This window comes from Pelodiscus sinensis, chromosome 6 (assembly GCF_052426305.1).
Source record: "Pelodiscus sinensis isolate ZL-2025 chromosome 6, ASM5242630v1, whole genome shotgun sequence".
Classification (NCBI taxonomy): Eukaryota; Metazoa; Chordata; order Testudines; family Trionychidae; genus Pelodiscus; species Pelodiscus sinensis.
In genome coordinates this window covers 87,967,528-87,980,210 of record NC_143057.1, presented here as the reverse complement: position 1 = coordinate 87,980,210, position 12,683 = coordinate 87,967,528, and the positions used below count along the sequence as shown (strand labels likewise).

Here is a 12,683-nt window from a genome sequence, read left to right as displayed (position 1 = left end):
ACTCCTGGTCCCCCACTAGCCCCCCCCCGTGCCGCTCTAGGGTCCCCCCTCATTGCATCTGCTCTGCCCATGGTCACCCCCCACAAAGCCCTTCAGCCCTTCCAGCCCCGTCCGCCTTTGCCCCCAGGACGCCCCGCCCCCTCTTTTGCCCCAGGAACCCTGCCTCGTTACACCTCCCTGATCCTGCCTGTGCCTCGGCCCTTTCCCCGCCCCGGCCGCTTCCCCAGCCCGGCAGGCGCGCTTGTGTCTGGCTCTGGCTCTGGGCTGGGGGAGGCGATGGCGGAGCTGGGGACGTCAGTGGGAGTGGGCCGGTCCTGGGCAGGGCAGAGCCTCCTCCCTCCCGCTGCAGGGAAGCAGCAGGGTCCGTGCTGAGCTCCCAGCCCTGTGCCTCAGTGAATGGTCCGGGCGCGACTGGGGGCGGGGGAGCCCGGCCGCTGGGGGGCAAAGGCAGCGCCCGGGGAGCCGCAGGGAGAGGCGTTTCAGCGCTCCGTGCCGCCCGGCACCGGGGATTACCAGCCTGGCGAGCCTGCGGAGCAGCGGCGCTGAAGTTGCAAGGGGCGGGCGGGTAAGTTGGGAAACAATTGGGACCGTTTCCATTCATTGCATGTGTCTGCAGTAGCCCTGGCAGAGGGCAGCCTGGCTGCACCACTAGCCAAGCAGGGAGGTGCGCGGAGTGGGGGCGGCTTACGCGGCAAGCTTCTCTGCATGTGGTTTAGTCTTGCCAGAAAACACGTAGCTGGTGGTTGGAGACTGGAGTGGGGGGGTTGCTCACAAGTTACTGTGCGGAGAAACTGGAACGCAGAAAGAGACGTCTGAGTGCTTAGCATTGTTCTGCGTGGGTGAGAACGAGACACAGGGATACAGCGAGCCGCTAGTGTACAGGCTTTGCTATATTGGAAACAGCTGCATCGCAAAAAAGTGGGGCTGTAACAATGAATTGAAAGCCCCTCACAATCGGTGAAACTCTGTAAAACAACAACAGCCGGCAAAATGGTGAAACTTCTCAACACATTTTCCTCAAACTTCAGATCACGACTTGGGTGGAGGAGCCTTTCACATAAAACTTTGCAGCTGCGTACTGCTTTGTTGTAAATCTCTGTGTGCATGTGTGTGGCTAGGTGCTCTGCTCGCTGGCTATAAGGACGGTTGGTGAAGCACCTCCCTTCTCCTGTGCGATACGAAAAGCAAGCAGATAAATCTGCCACTCGCTTTATTGGTCTGCTGCCTGCTGTGTGTCTCTAGTGTGGAAAATGACTCAGTACATTGTTTGCCCCTGTGAGCCTTTTGGCTGTATCAGTGAGAATGAGCCCTTAATGCGGCACACACTTTTCTGGTGGGAAATGAAAGGGCTTTCTGCGGTAATAACTCAGTGTCTCTGGGATGTTCTGTTGTGCATTTATATACTAAAACACACAAGAAATTAAATATGTAGCTTGGGTTTTGGACACGTCAGCCACTAACAATATCTGCAAGCTGCTTTTTTTTCTTTATCCTGCTATGTTTTTGTGGATAGTACTGTGATTAAAGAAAAATCACAATTCAGAGGGTTGTTTGGATTAATTTAGTCTGTGTGAAGTGTTGAATCTTGTGCATTTCAATAAATTAACTGAATTTACTGAAGCACATGTTTTTGTTTTGTACTACAGTATTTATTAGTTTAGGAACAGTAAAAGACCATTGTCTAACAGGTTCCTAGCAATATAATTACGTCAGAGAATAGGTTTTATGAAAGTGATGAAAATGAGTGAAGTTTTTTGGGGTGTGTGTGTGAAAGTTACAAAAACAACAAGAATGCTTATCCCCACCCACACAACCCAGGCCTTTCCTGAATGTCTCCTGTATTCCGTTGTTAGATACTTACATGCACCAGATTAGAGACTGATTGCAATTTCACATATATGCTTTCCTGTCTCAAAGCAACATGGTGAGAACTTGATAGAGCAACCATGAATAAAATCAGATTGATGTTGAATAGTGTATTGATAATACTGATACAGGGCATGGTTATCAGGATTTATGTTTTGTGCACTCATTTGTAGTCACAGTTCTTGCCCATCCTATGTTTTAAAAAGCAGAGATTCATGTTTCCTTTCAAAGCTCTCTTTCATCCTCACTCTTAATATCTCTCTTCCCACCCCTCAGCTTTCTAGCCTTTGGCTTAAACTAAATTATAGGAAGTGTGGGATGGAGCAAGAAGAATTGGATAAAATATATATAGCAGTAAACAGTTTCTTTAGTTGTCATTTAGGAAAAATGTATCAATACATCACATGTATGAATTGGTGTTATATTGAGACTTAGTAATTTACACTCTGACTCCTCTAACACTCCATGCAGCCACATGCATTCACTTATCATTTCTATTGTAGTGGTAAGTCTTATGTTGAGCATGAGGGGAATTTAAAAAGAGGGAAATAACAATTGTTTTGATCTTTTTTCTAGTTATGGCTTGCTGTCATGGAAATTATCTTTGTCCTGTCATATACCGGAGTTTAACTACTAATGTATTAAATGCCTTGCTATTGGTTCAGTGAAAACTGTGTTAGGAGCTGCCTTTGATGTCTGTTTTGTACTGTTGGAGCTAAACAAAAAATCAGTAATACTGTTAAACTAACCTTTTAGGCTACGTCTACACTGGCATGGTTTTCCGGAAATGATTTTAACGGAAAAGTTTTCCGTTAAAAGCATTTTTGGAAAAGCGCGTCTAGATTGGCAGGACACTTTTCTGGAAAAGCACTTTTTGCGGAAAAGCGTCCGTGGCCAATCTAGACACGCTTTTCCGCAAAAAAGCCCTGATCGTCATTTTCGCGATCGGGGCTTTTTTGCAGAAAACACTACTGTGCTGTCTACACTGGCCCTTTTCCGGAACAGTTTTCCGGAAAAAGACTTTTGCCCGAACGGGAGCAGTATAGTTTTTCCGGAAAAGCACTGATGATTTTACATTAGATCGTCAGTGCTTTTCCGGAAATTCAAGCGGCCAGTGTAGACAGCTGACAAGTTTTTCCAGAAAAGCGGCTGATTTTCCAGAATAACTTGCCAGTGTAGACACAGCCTTATTGTTTTGCCTACTACAGCACAATAGAGATTATTATTTAAATGTTTATTACTTCTACAGGAGAATGTATTCTTTCAAAAGTCAGCTGTCTTGTGGGACTCATTTATCAGTCTCTCCCTGTATTTTCTGTACTTTTATTTTTACTATGTGAGGCACATTAGTGTGGAACAAGGTTTCTCTTCCAGTGTAGTTGAGTGGGTCTGGTCCTGATCTTGGAGGGAGTGGAGTGGTTGCAGAACCCACTGCTTACCTTGCCGCATTGGCTGCTGCAGCTCAGGGCTGAGCTGGGCTCTCCCCTCCAGACTTGGTGACCTAGTACATGGAAATGCATGCTGCTCAGTTTGGCATCACTGCCGCGCTGTAGAGATGACAAAAGGCCAACGAGTACAGATTTAAGTGGGTGGTGATTCACTGGGTTACAATGTCACTCCCTTTACTGGCAATTTTTAAATGAAGATTGGATGCTTTTTAAATTATATGTTTGAGGAATTATTTTGGTGAAGTTCTGTGATTTGTGTTATATGGAAGGTCAGACTAGGTGACCACAATGATCTCTTTAGGTCTTGGAATCTATGAATCATACAAACTGGATCCAGCAGGGGGCTGGCTCAAACCTGAGCAAGGCTGTGAGACAGGAGCTGCCACTATAGGACACACAATATATTTATTTAGTACTTATTAAGTTAATGTATATATTGTCATATTAATTTAGTAAACAGATTTTTTTTTTGCACTAACACTATTTACTGGGTCATGACAGGCCATCAAGATATACAAATAGGTCCTGAGTCCCCGCTCCCCCCCCTCGAAAAAAAATAAAAGGTTGAGAATCTTTGGTATACTAAGTACATTATGTGATGTGTTAAAAGACAGTGTGTTCATCATCCTTCAAAACACAACCTCCAAACTAGGTATTAAATGCCTGCTTAAACATATTAATAAGCTGCTGAATTGATTTTTGTCGAGATTGTGGAGATGTGGGGTTTTTTTAATTAAAGCAAGGCTGTGACGGGGGAAGCGGGACCGGAAGGCAGGAGCCCTGCTCCTCACACTAAAGCCAGGCTGCGCCCCTGCACCGCAAAAAGCAGGCAGCTCTGCCGAGCCTGCTCGGCAGCCGCGGGAGGTGCGGGCGTGGTGCGGCCCGACCTGGACGCTCCGGGTGGGGGCGAGCGGCAGATGTGCGGACATCCGGGAGAGGGGCGGCTCGGCTGGGCTTGCGAGGGGCGCAGGCACAGTGGGTACTGGCTCGGACAACCTGGGCAGGGACCAGGAGCGCATGCGCCGGCGTCCTGAAGAGAGGGTGCCAGATTTAAAAGGAGGGCAAACCCCAGTGAGAGAGGGAGGAGCGGAGCTGAGCAGAAGATAATGGGAGAGACCGGAGGAGGAACCTGGACCCAGGACAGGGGTCGCAGAGAGGGAAGGAAGCAGCCTAGGACAGGACAGGGCAGGACGTAGCCCGCGGACCGGTGAGTTTCGGGACGGACTCCCCCACCGGTCAAACAGGTACCATCCCAACCTGTTCTTAGGGTCCTGTGCTGAGACCTGGAGAAATGGCAGGCCCAGGTCTCCCTTCCCCCTTGGCAACCTGGCCCTTCTTGGGTCCTAGCATCAAAAAACCCGGATCCTGGCCGCAACCCGGACCATTAACTTATCCCCGAACTGAGGCGGACCATAGCACACTATAATACGTGGTGGAGAATATGGGTAACCGATCTGTAGCCCAGGGATAGGGGTACACATAGATATACACCAAAAAAAGGGGGGGGGGGAGAGAGAGCAATAATGGATCCAGCCAAAGTCTTAGAATGACTGGTGGAACAGAAGGAACAACAACAGCAGGTTCAGCTGCTTCAGCAGCTGGCTGCTCAGTCCCAAGAACAGCAGAGACAGTTAGTGAGAGAAATGGCCAACCAACAAGAAAGGTGGCTCCAACAAGGGGCAACCTTAGGGAAGGCTGGTGAAGGAATTCCTGCAGTAGGAACGGAAGGACAAGGAGGATCGACCCAACTCCTGATTAGGCTAACAAAGATGGGGCCGTTAGATGACCCTGAAGCCTATCTGGTCACATTCGAGAGGGTGGGCCTAGCTGCCCGCTGGCTTGAGGAGCATTGGGCAACTCTACTTGCCCCGTATCTTACGGGACCGGCGCAGTTAGCATATCATAGTCTAGTGGCCAAAGAGGCACTAAACTATTACAACGGCAAGGAGGCTGTACTGGATCAAGCAGGTATAACCCCCAAAACCTATAGACAAAGGTTCAGACAAGAAAGATACCCCACGGGCGCCTGGTATAGTAGCCCAGTAGGTTCAGACAAGAAAGTCCCCCAGTATAGTAGCCCAGAAGTTACGAGAGCTAGGCTGGCGCTGGCTAGAACCCAACAAACATGACAGCCTTCAGTTAGCAGACACAATAGTCTTGGAACAATTCCAACAGATTTTACCAACGGGCGCACAGCAATGGGTGCGTAGGTACCGCCCTGCGACCCTAATCAATGCAGTGACACTAATGGAGGATTACTTAGCCACAGAAGCCCCAGTGGGGATAGGAAAGGAAGCTAAAGAGACTAGACAGGAACGAGAAACCTTGGGACGGGACCACCTGTTCCGTAGTAGGAGAGGGATAGAAATCAGATCAAGTCTAGATAGAGGAAGAGGATGCAGAGCTCTAGAAGAGAGCAAGGAGGGCCTAGAAGAAACCCCGAGAGAAAGTTGGGGCAAGGGAGGAGAATGGGGCCTAGCCTCCAAAGGGGAGACACTGCCTCAAAATTGATGTTATGAGTGTGGACAAGAGGGACATTTCAAAAGGGACTGTCCCTTTATGGATTGCTCCTATGGGCAGCAAATGGCCTTGGGTGGTCATGTTCCTTCCCAAGAGGAAGCAACAGTAACCACTCAGGTAAAAGTGGAAGGGGTACCGGTCGTGGCATTAGTGGACTCCGGGTGTGGACAAACCATGGTCCGAGCTGATTTGGTCCTGGATCCTGAGCCGGCCAGTTTCACAATCTGGGTAAAGTGTGTACATGGAGAAGTACAACCGTACCTGACGGCATGGGTAAAAATTCAAGATGAAGTAGAGGAAGCCGTATGTCAAGTGGCATTAGCCCCGAGACTAGCCTACTCCGTATTATTGGGCCAAGACTGGCAAGGTCTTCCACGAGTGCTCAAAACATGGAGCCAGGAGTGGCTTCAGAGTACCAGAGAAGATTTACAGGGGGAAGCCTTAGTCGCCCCGAGGGCCGGCCCGGAAGACACTGAACATCAAGTAGGAGGAACCAAGACTGACGGGGTCACCGAGGGAGGCTTTCTCCAAGAACAAAGGGAAGACCCTTCCCTCACTCGAGCTTGGGAGGAGGTCGAAGAAGGGAACGCCCGGACACCGCAAGGGCCATATTTCGAGGTGCTGGGGGACTGTTTATACCGGGTGACACCAGAAAGGGAGGGCAAAGGAGGTCTAAGGCAGTTGCTACCCAGTATAGGAACAAGGTTCTGGAATTGGTGCATGCCAATCCATGGGCCGGGCATTTGGGGAGGGAAAAAATCCTCCAACGGCTTACGCAGCGGGGTTTTTTTTTTTTGGCCAGGTATATATAAGGCAGTACAAGATTTTTGCGATTCATGTCTGGCCTGCCAACGGACCAGATTGCAATTGAGCCCTAAGGCTCCCTTAGTCCCCCTCCCGGTAGTGGGGGTACCATTTGATAGGATAGCCTTGGACCTGGTAGGACCACTAGAATGGTCCAAAACATGCCATCGATATATATTGGTCCTACTGGACTATGTGACTAGGTACTCGGAGGTCATCCCCCTAAAGAGTACAACAGCTACGGTGATTGCAGAAGAGTTGATTAAAATCCTTGCCCAGGTGGGGATCCCTAAAGAAATCCTCACTGATCAGGGGACTAATGTCACCTCAAAACTCATGAAAGAACTATGCAGGCTACTTAGAGTTAAAACCTTAAGGACCTCTGTATACCACCCCGAAACGGACGGCCTAGTAGAGAGATTCAACCGAATTCTCAAAGAAATGCTGAGGCGGTTTTCAGAAGAGCCCAAAGATTGGGATAAGGCACTGCTGGCCCTCCTCTTTGCAGTGAGGGAAGTCCCCCAGGCATCAACGAGATTTTCCCTGTTTGAACTCTTATATGGGAGACAACCTCGGGGAATATTAGATTTAATTAAGGAAACCTGGGAGGACCAGGATACAGGGTACAGGGGTCAGTGAAGTATGTCCTAAAACTATGAGAATAGTTACAGAAGCTCGGGTGGTTTGCAAAAGCTACCCTAGAACAAGCTCAGAAGCGGCAGGCCTATTATTATAATAGGGACGCCAAACTGAGGGAATTTAAACCAGGGGATCGGGTACTCCTCCTGTTACCCATAAGGGAATCAAAACTCTTAGCAAGGTGGCAAGGCCCCTTTGAAATCTTGAGAAGAGTAGGGAAGGTAAACTACGAAGTACGTTTAACTGGGAAGAGAAAAGGGTCACAGATTTATCATGTGAATTTACTAAAGAAATGGAAACCACTGGAGGCTCTTATGATAGTGCTCGCAGTAGGTGAATCCGAGTTGAGACCCTGGGTTGGAGAGGTAGCCGAGGAGTCAACAGTACACATAGGAGAAGAATTGTCACAAGCCCAAAGGGGAGATGTGGCACAGGTTGCTCAAACCTATGCCACGGTCCTGTCCACAACCCCAGGATGTACCAAAACTGTAAGTCACCCGGTAAGACCCTTACCTCAAAAACTGTGGGATATGGTGAGGAAAGAAGTGACCCGGTAAGACCCTTACCTCAAAAAATGTGGGATATGGTGAGGAAAGAAGTACAAGAGATGTTAAGGCTGGGGGTTATTGAAGAATCGCGCAGTGAGTGGAGAAGTTCAATGGTACTGGTTCCCAAACCGGGAGGAGCAATACGGTCCTGTGTGGACTTTAGGAAAGTGAACGCTATTTCTTAATTCGATGCCCATGCTCTGGGTTGACAAACTATTAGAGAGATTGGGGCAGGCCCAGTACATAACAACCTTAGATCTAACGAAAGGGTACTGGCAGATACCCTTAACACTGGTATCCAAGGAGAAGACCGCCTTCTTCACCCCTTTCGGACTATTCCAGTTCAGAACTATGCCTTTCGGACTCCACGAAGCCACTGCCACTTTCCAAAGATTAATGGACCATGTGTTACGGGGACACCAGGGCTACGTAGCAGCATATATCGATGATATTGTGATATACAGTAGCACTTGGGGAGAACACCTACAACACCTATGCGCCATGTTATACTCACTAGAAGGGGCTGGACTAACTGCCAATCCCACTAAATGTCATATAGGCCAACGAGAAGTAATGTACCTGGGGTATACAGTGGGAAGAGGAAAACTGAGACCCCTAGTTAGCAAAGTGCAGGCATTAGCCGACTATAGGTCCCCCACAACTAAGAAACAGGTCCGACAATTCCTGGGGTTAGCCGGGTATTACCGACGGTTTATACCGAACTTGGCAACCATAGTTGCCCCGCTTACGGACTTAACAAAGAACTCCCAACCAAAAAGAGTCACCTGGTCAGGACAAAGAGAAAAGGCATTTCTAGAACTTGAGGCATTTAATGAAAGCACCCATATTAACCCAACTGGACTATGCGAAAGACTTCTTAGTACAGACAGATGCCTTCAAGGTAGGGCTGGGGGCCATCCTGGCTCAGGAGATAGAGGGGGAAGAACACCTCATTTTATATTTAAGTTGAAAGTTGTTTCCCAGAGAACTGGCCTACGCCACCATAGAGAAAGAAGCGTTGGCCCTGAAATGAGCAATAGAGTCCCTGAGGTACTACCTCCTGGGAAGCTCTTTTACATTAATAACAGACCACACACCCCTGTAATTGTTACAGTCAGTGAAGGAGGTAAATCTGTGTATAACTAGATGGTATCTGGCATTGCAACCCTATAGGTTTAAGGTGGCACACAGACCGGGGAGTCAACACAAGAACGCAGACTTCCTCTCATGGATGACAGAATCAGAAGAGATGTTGGCGGAGGAGGAAGAGGCTAGAGACGTAAGGGGGGGGGGGAGTGCGTGAAGGGGAAGCGGGATTGGAAGGCAGGAGCCCCGCTCCCCACACTAAAGCCGGGCTGCACCCCCGCGCCGCAAAAAGCAGGCGGCTCTGCCGAGCATGCTCGGCAGCCGCGGGGAGGCGCAGGTGCATCGCGTCCCGACCCGGTTGCTCTGGGAGAGGGGTGGCTCGGCTGAGCTTGCGAGGGAGCCATGGGGGGCACAGGTGCAGTGGGTACTGGCTCGAACAACCTGGGCAGGGACCAGGGGCGCATGCATCGGCGTCCTGAAGGGAGGGCGATGGAGTTAAAAGGAGGACAAACCCCAGTGAGAGGGGGAGGAGCGGAGCTGAGCAGGAGACAACGGGAGAGACGGGAGGAGGAACCTGGACCCAGGACAGGGGTCACAGAGAGGGAAGGAAGTAGCCCAGGACAGGGTAGGACGTAGCCCGTGGACCGGTGAGTTTCGGGACGGACTCTCTCACCGGTCAAACAGGTACCATCCGAACCTGTTCTTAGAGTCCTGTGCTGAGACCTGGAGAAAGGGCAGGCCCAGGTCTCCCTTCCCCCTTGGCAACCTGGCCCTTCTTGGGTCCTAGCATCAAAAACCCGGATCCTGGCCGCAACCCGGACCATTAACTTATCCGCAAACTGAGGTGGACCATAGCGCACTATAACAAAGGCTAACATTTTAAAATTAAGAGAATGTAATTGTCTTAATACACGAAGGATCTCTCACATGAGATGATTGCAACATTGGTGGTGGTATTATTCAGCTAAGTCTGTATTTCCATTATAAACTGATGAATACTATCCTGTAGATTCAAGATTTGGAGGAGGGGACTCATCCAAAATAGTTTCTTTTGGCTGTTGCTTGATGACTAAAAAATGTATCATCTTATTACTAAAAAGTGGTAGGGAAAATATGTATCCAGACTTATTCACCTTCTCTGGTTCTTCTGTTTTATCTGTCTAGATTGTAAGCTGGGACTTCTCTCACTATATGTATGAACAGTACCAAGTACAACTAACCCCTGTCTCAACTGGAGACTGGAAGTGCTATTTTATAACAGAACTGTGACATTCTATACCTTGGGGGAGTGCCCTGTAACCCCCAAGTATATTATATATACTTGTGATATTGCATATAAAGCATGCTGTGTAAGGTATCAGAGGAAAGATAATAATCTGTTGAATGTTATTTTTCTATGTAAATAATACATATGAAATTATGAGAATGTGTTATATGCTTATTACTGAAATACGTTGGGGGTTTGTGAGGCTCTCAGATACTAGCTCTCTAGAGGCATAGTTAAGGGAGATAACAGATACCGGGGTGGGTGGTGCGCAGAAATCACTAGTCATTGTCCAGCAAAGAGAGCTACGGTTCAATGACTCACATGTATATGGCCCCACCGAGGAAGGAATTACTCCACCTTGTCTGGGGATTCAGCAGTAGAGCCCTGCACGGATACTAAACTTGTATCTGCATCCGCAAAAATGAGCTGTGGAGTGCCGCATTGCATGGATGCAGGTATCCGTGACTATAAAGTGGATGGATATCTGCTAATTTGCAGGGTTCTAGATACAAAATATGTATCTGTATCTACAAAATTGAGCTGCAGACCCACAGATATATAAAGTGGATATCCACAGATTTTTAGGGCTCTACTCAGCAATACCCACCAGTCATGCCTGGACTTGCACTCTGCAAGTATTTGGGGCAGAGGGTATAAAATAGAACACAGTAGGCCCATGCTTGGCCTGTCTGCTGCCTCCACTTATGCTGCAAGCAACAAGGATAGTGAAAAGGAGACTGAATACTCCAGGTATAAGGGACAAACACGTATATTAAGGTCTGCAATATCCATGGGTGGTGGTAAGAAAAACAGCTTAATTTAGATGTTGTCTAATCTAATAGGGTTGAGAGTTTAGATTGCTTGCTTATATTTTTAGTTGGGTAACCACTCTGACTTTATACATATCTCCTTATAGTCACATAAAATCTATCTTTTATAGTCAGCAAATTTGTGATGGTGTTTTTCTTTACCAGCGAGTTTGCCCGAAGTATCTGGTAAGCTGCTCAGGTTTTACAATGGCTGAGACAGATCTACTTTCCTTAGATGAAGTGGTGAACTGAGTAATAAATATGCACTGCTCATTGTGGGCAGTTCAAGACATTGTATACCTGAGATGCAAGAGTGGGAATTGGCAGGATTTGTTGATGCCTTTTTCTGGGAGTTTTCTTAAGTGGCTCTGGGAGCATTCATGCAAATTAGCTGGGCGTGGGGCTCCACATGCTATTATGTTAAGTGATCACAGCATTTGGAGAGGTTTGCTGCTTGTTACTAGCAAAGCATTGTGAGAGAGTGCACACTCCATTCTCAGTACCACGTAGGTTTCTAAGCCCCTATTCCAAGCAGCAGCAAGCTTCTGGGAGTTTCCTGCCAGCATCCCAAAGCTGGCTTCTTACAAGGGAAGAGGAGGGGAAGTCTTGTCTTGCGCAGGAACAACCCAAGCAAAGCGGTTAGGCCACTGCACCTCTCCAGTGTCTCCTGGTTCCAAAGTGATGCAGGAGAGATGCCATGTTGTGCTTCCCCTCCACATTTGCCCTCTAGGAATGAAACTGTGCAGAAGAACAAGGCAGAGATAGAATGGACTGAAGGACACTGATCACATTTCTACAGGTTTTACTGAATTTTCTCTGCTGCACTCACTGTCTGTCTACTGCTTTCCTCTCCCATCCAGTCTTCCAACAGTCTCTGCACTTCAGCTTCATTCCCTTAAGGCCATCCTCCACTCCCTCTTTTCACCCAGTTTGTTTTCCCTTGTCTTGTCTTTCCATTTAGCCCATCCCATCCCACACTCATGGAACTTGACATTTGATAACTCTGCTTTTACGTTGAATCCCTTTCCCCTAAACCAGGGCTCTGTCTCCTAGCCTGCAGACCATCCCCAGCTGGAGCAGTTGTGCAATCTGGCCCAGGGGTCCCATTGGGTTGGGGTGGGGTGTTGGTCCCATTTCCCAAGTCCCATCCCTTCCTTGCACTACTGTCTCTCCCCCATGGCACCCTGTCTCACTGGGAGGGCACTGCTGCGCTACAGCACACTTCCTCCCCCAGTAATCCCTTTCCTATCTCCCCATGGCACTTCTCAGGGGACAGGGTGCCATGGGGAGAGATAGGGAAGGGCTGTGGTGGGAAGAGGCAGGGCTTTGGAATGGACAGCCTCCCCTCCCCGAAACCTTCTGGGACACCCAGGACACATTGCACAACTGCTCCTGCCTGGGATGGCCCGCAGGCTGGGAGTTTGAGATACCTGTTCTACACTTTGTCTTGACCACTTAGACTACGTCTACACTGGCGTGTTCTCATGCAAAAACTCTTCCAGAAGAGAGCGTCTACACTGGCATGTGCATTTGCGTAAGATATGCTCTGATGGCCATTTTAACCATAGGGCTTTCTTGGGCAAGAAATTCATGTTGCCTGTCTGCACTGGCCTCTTCTGGAAGAGCTCTTGCACAAGAGGACTTATTCCTGAGTAGGAGCATCAGAGTTCTCGTGCAAGAAGCCCTGATTTTATAC

General features: G+C 48.5%; 1 protein-coding gene across 6 annotated transcripts in view; it reads left to right on the top strand.

Annotated features, from left to right (window-relative positions):
- The first annotated feature begins 222 nt into the window (after nucleotides 1–222).
- Nucleotides 223–12,683, top strand: part of LHFPL2 (LHFPL tetraspan subfamily member 2) — a 211,927-nt gene continuing 199,466 nt past the window's right edge. For all 6 annotated transcript variants that reach the window (XM_089779366.1, XM_006119133.5, XM_089779365.1 and 3 more), the window contains exon 1: nucleotides 223–565. The gene's annotated coding sequence lies outside the window, so the exon portion shown is untranslated. The remainder of the gene's footprint in view (nucleotides 566–12,683) is intronic.